Here is a 5,561-nt window from a genome sequence, read left to right as displayed (position 1 = left end):
TGCAGATGTCTGCCTGTGGATGACTCTCTTTGTGCTCCATTTACCATCATTGCAGAGAAGCAGCAGCTGCCAAAGTGTCATTCCGCTACTCCACAAGCCCACAGCTGAAGACACAAGGTGCACTAGGCCTTGTCCGCCTTGAGATCCACAAGGCTCTCTAGAGGCTCCAAAACTTGCTGGGAGACAGACCCCCTGGAGAGTTTACCCCGCTGCCTGTCAGACTGAGGTGAGGCTGCCCATCCTGCAAGCACAAGTGGTGTGCCAAGGAGCTGAGAGTTTTACGCTTCTCAGGTCCCCTTTGGAAATGGAACGTCAATTAAATTCATTCACCAAAGCTAGGGAGCTAAGTTGTTTGATTCTGCTGGCACTTCCACCAGTAAGCTGGCCACTTTCAGAGGTAAATTGGGTCGAGCCAACAGTGGTACATGCATCAAACTGGAAACGGAGGCTGTCATCTGCCCCCCTCTCTTTTCTGCATACCACTTACTCTTTTGAACTCTGATGGCCCTGAAGACCAAGAATCCATTACCCTACTGAGACACTAAAGGTACATACTGCCACTCCCCTATTCTCTTCTATGGTAAATGGGAACAATATTCCAGCAAGTAGTTCAGCCACAGCGTCTTGGGCCTGGTCTCCTAGTGCCATCTGTTTCCACCACCCTAAAGGCAAAGAGATGAGCTCCTCTGAGCCAGGCTGTGGGGCACTGCATGACGATGTGGGGAGAGTGCCTGGTCCCCAAAGCTGTGCAACATCACAAATGGATGTACCCCCTCCCAACGTAGTCATGCCCAAATCCTTGTGTGGGAAGGTTAGGGCTCTGCAAAGTACCTGCCCATGAAACTTGTGGTGTGGAATGTGCAGGAATGTCGCTGGCAGTGGGAAATATGGACTCATTCTGCAGGGTCTCTCCAGCCGCATCCTATCAGCCCATGGTCTTTTGTTCACGCACCTCAAGAGCACCTTGGACTTCACCGTGAGCAAGGTGGGTGATGCAATGCAGGCTGGGAGAAGAACCGGACAGGTCAGCGTTCGCTCACATGGGACACACTTCATCGTTCCCAGCGTAAAGCACATGTGAGTCATAGAAGGGAGACAGAAGCGCTGAGGAGCCACGCAGATGGCATGGAAAGATGGTGCTGGGCAGGAGACAGGAAAGCAAACAGTTGGAATTGTCCACCCGCGACCTGAAGCCAGGCACGCCATCACGAAGCCCTCATCCCCCAGCAGCTCACTCTGCTTTCCCCAGGCCGCCCCTCCTACAGCCCAGCTGCCAACGCTCCTGTCTGCACCTGATCTGGCACCAGCCTCTCTCCTACCCACTGCTCTCAGCAACCTGCCTGCTCTCCATCATAACAGCACAAGGGCTCATGCTGGAAGCTTCCCCCCAGCCTTGTGCTGAGGTGACACCGGGAGCATGGGGGTGGGGAAGTGCCTGTGAGAAAGATGAGCAGGGGTCAGGCAGCGTGATCTGCTCTTGCAGATCTGCAGGGTGGCCCTGGGAGGAGACATCAGAGACGCCATGCATTTCCTCACCTCATTGCAGGGGCCCTGGGGAGAGAGTGCCAGAGCCTGCATTGCTCAGCCCTGCCAACTCCCACAGCCAAAGCCATACTCACCAGGGCTGCAGCCCAGTTCGCAGGAGCCATTGGACGTGCTGAGGTGACGCACCTCCCGGAGGTGATCTTGCTGCTGCTTAAAAGAAGCTTCCAAGTGGGGTTGTCAAGTTGTCATGTCCTGGTGCTGCTAGCTCTGCCTCCAAGCAGAGGAGAGCGAGGCAACTGAAGGCAATCTTCTTGTGTCCTGAGCTCTTGCAGCTCTCCAGCAGCTCCCATGCTACATGGCTTATGGGAGTTGAAATGAACAAGAGCAAGAGCACTGCTGAAGAGAGCCAGTGCCAGCTTCTTACCTGGAAGGTAGCTCCCGCTCCAACACCATGGCTTGCACTGCACAGCAACAGCACAAAGGGGAAGAATTAAAACACACAAGGAGATAAAATCCCATGGGCAGGTGGGGTGAGAGTGAAAGGAGCAAAACGTGGAGGCAATCTAAACCCAAACCCCAATCCAAACCATTCCTACCCGAAGCAGCTCAGTGCACATAATTCTCCCACCGCACTTACCTGCCTCTGTCCAGCTTCCAATGGCTGTGCAGAGCTTCTACAAGCAAGGCACCAGCAGGAACACCAGACAAAGCAGGGAAGGACAGGAGTCAGGGTGTTGTTCCTTTGCCTGCTGAGGGAGAGCAGAGGGTGACAGGAGGCAAGTGAGTCACGCTGAGGAACCTCTTAGAAGTCAGCTCCGGTATGGAGGAGGGAGGTGTTGAGCGCATCGCAGAGCTGTGGGACTTTGCTTCCAGACAGGACCTGCTCTGTCAGTGCTCAGCTGCTCTCTTGGCACAGCCTTTTACTGCTCTCTGCCATCGATCCTCACGTGTCCGTCTGGGGCTCCTGGACAGCACAGCAGTGGTCTGTGTCTATTGAAAACACAAATCCTGCAGTAGGAGAGCCCATGTTGCAGGGCCCAGATGCTGTATCTGGAGTGGTGTTGGCGTTCATCTCTTAGACTAGTGTAAAGGGCACAGACAACAAGAAAACTGTCTCACTGGGACTCCTCAGGGTCTCCCTGAATCCCCAGCATGGGGATGTTCTGACACCTTGCCTCTGCTCAGCATTTGTCATGGCACCCAGCTGCATTGCGCTGGTCTTTCTATAAACCTGGTGCTGCAGTGTCCTGCCAAAGGTACTTTTAGACAGCCAGCTCCTCGACTAACAGCTGTGGGGACAGACAGACGTGGTCATGTGTGTGGGCTCTGCACCTGCCAGTGCCTAGCCCAGCTCGTGCTCCAAGGTTTCCCCAGGAGCCCTTCATGCCCTTCTTCAGCTCATTGAGAAGGACCTTAACAAGTCTTTGCCCCTAGCATTGCAGTTCCCCCTCCACCAAGGATGACACTACTCACCAACTGACTATCAGAGCTCGTCGTGCTGAAGACAGCCCTCAGAGTGCAGCACTCCAGCCCCTTTTCCACTTGCTTTGGTGTTCTTTTGTAGTCCTCATCTCCCCAGGCTTCTTGGACTGCTCTCATCTCTGCTTGCTGACCATCTGCTGGGCAGTCCCACTGTCCCTCCTACTGCCAAGGCCATGCGTGCCTCTTGCTGGGCTGGGCACAGGCCTCAGAGCTGCTTGCCTTCCTCTTGGTGGGCAGCCGGGTCCTCCCGGGTGAGTGCTGCCTGTCCCTGCCATCAGCAAAGGGGACGTGGCTGCAGCCCTGCACAGCGCAAGCAGCTGTGTCCTCCATGTGCCCCTGCTGGAGCTCTCTCTCCTCCCTGGAGGCAGCAGGGTAGCAGCTGGGGTGGCTCCAGCTAGTTTGGTTTGGCATGGCAGAGACTAGCGAGCTGCCTGCCCTGGCTTTGCTGTGGCTGCAGCTGGGTGTGTGGAGTGGCTGCTCTTTCTGCCCGGTGTCACCTTCCCCTGCTGGGGCTGAGTGCTCCGAATCTTAGGAGAGCACAATGCATTCAGGGCTTCTCTCTGCCGAGGGCTTCCAATATCCCACAAGGACACAGCTGTCTGACGAGGAGTCACTGTCCTGGGGGTTGGCAGGAGCCGGCAACTGTCTCTGGGCTTCTCCTCCTGCTTGAGCTGCCCTGTTGTCAGAGTTTGTCTGTAGATCTTGGTGAGATTGTGTGGCTGTGGCAATGTCACGGGGGCCTGCATACGAGGTGACAGGAAGCATTGTATAGCCAGGGCTGCCAGCTGGAGATGGACTCTGGGCTGGCCCTGGAGTCGTGGCTGTACCCGCAGCAGCTGCCAGGCTTAATGATGCTGAGGGGCCTCCTTCGTGCTGGCTGTGAGAGTGGCAATCATATATGGCCTGCTGGTCGTAGGTCTCCATGCTGCATGAGCACTGGGCAAAGCTGATGAGCTCATGGACGAAATGCCTGGTGCGACTCAGCAGCAGCAGCTCTAAGTCATCAGCAAAGGCCTGACTGTCCAGGTCATACCTCCTGAGGTTTGTCAGGACGATGAGCTCTGTGATGGTGATCAGTGACTGGTGGACTCCAAAGAGGACTCTCAGTTCGCGCTGGAGCCAGGGCAGCAACCTCTGAATGCTGTCCGGATTGCGGGAGAAGAACTCTGCGGAGATGTCTTGGGGGTGGCCGCCATGGGGAACCCTTTACACGCGCAACCCTGTGCGGTACAGAGTGCGGCGGAAGTTCAGCATCTCCTCCTCTGTCGCTGGCACATGTCTCTGAGGTCTGCTCTCAGCACTGGCCTGCCTGTGCAGAGACAGCCTCTGGCTTGGCTCCCGCAGCCCTCCGGCTCTCTGCCTCTGCCTGCTGTGGCTTGGAGGCCCCTCCAGGCTGCTGCCGTCCTGGGCAGAGGATGGCATCTGAGGAGCAGGGGACTGCTGCTGCGGGTGAGCTGCAGGGCGACGGTGCCTCCTGGTGGCAGGGCGACGAGGAGCTCTCTGTCGCGGCCGCCTGGCACAAGAGCTATCTTTGGGAGGCCTCACGACATACTCCTGGTAGTCATCTTCTGCCAGCACTGTGTGCAGAATAGACTGGAAAACCTGCTTGCAGAGGGGGCATTCGGCCTTTGTTTTCGACCAGCGGAGCACACAACCAAAGCAGAACTTGTGGAAGCAGGGTTTCACGTAGGCAACGTCGTCTAAGCTGTCCAGACAGATGGGACATGTAGCATCTGGAGCTGCTGGTGTTGGTGTGATGTGCTGCAGAGGGCTGGGGAGAGCTGAGGATGAGGAACTACCATCCATGGCAGGTACCTCAACTGCTGCTGCTGTGCTCTGCTGAAGAAAGAGAGGCCAAGATCATTCCCTTTGTCAGGAAGACTGTGAGGGTGATGTGGGGGCTGGACTATGGTGCAGGCGGGGGTGCAGAAAAACCATTGGCACACACTGAAACTCAGAGGAGGCACCTTTGGGGCTGAGACAAAAGAATGTGGGCGCTGGTGGGCTAATAACCTGGAAGGCCTGGGTGCCCTCAAAAAGGGAGGTGTTGTGGGTCAAGCTCCTGCCAACTAAGGAAGAGAGCAAGGAAAGGCATTGCAAAATGTTCAGGCTCAGGAACTGCTTAGGATGTGCAGAAGCTCTCTGCCTCCTTCCTCAGAAAGAGGAGAGGCCCGTTTGCACCAATACCACTTTCATCAGCCGAACACGGGAGGCTGTGGGCACATGCATTCAGTCATGCCTCATAGCAACTCTTCCTTGATGAACTGGGAGCAGCCAGGTACCTGGGGAACCAACATATCGTGCCTGGGGACGACGGGCGGCCTTGCCATTCTTGGGTACCCAGCCTCAGCGCAGCCCTTTCTGCTTCTCCTCTTCAAAAGCATTGCTGTGCTGCTTGGGACTCAGCACTTCCCCAAAGCCCACTCTCCATCACCCCTTCCTTGCCTAGCCTAGCCTGCAGGACATTGCCAGGTGCAGCGCAGAGCTGCCGGTGGACACTGAGGAAGAGGCAGCGAGGTGCCTGAGTGTTTCCAGAGACCCCTGCAGCCTCTTGGTGCCCACAGAGCACTGGCCATAGATGCACAGCCTCGCTG

General features: G+C 56.4%; 1 pseudogene; it reads right to left on the bottom strand.

The window, feature by feature from the left end:
* Positions 1 to 3,495: 3,495 nt before the first annotated feature.
* On the bottom strand, positions 3,496 to 4,716 carry LOC134154332 (E3 ubiquitin-protein ligase Topors-like; annotated as a pseudogene).
* Between the last annotated feature and the right edge of the window lie 845 nt (positions 4,717 to 5,561).

The sequence above is a fragment of the Rhea pennata genome, unplaced genomic scaffold (assembly GCF_028389875.1).
Source record: "Rhea pennata isolate bPtePen1 unplaced genomic scaffold, bPtePen1.pri scaffold_23_2, whole genome shotgun sequence".
NCBI classification, from domain to species: domain Eukaryota; kingdom Metazoa; phylum Chordata; class Aves; order Rheiformes; family Rheidae; genus Rhea; species Rhea pennata.
Note: the sequence above shows the minus strand (reverse complement) of the source record. Positions and strands in the feature narration are given on the sequence as shown.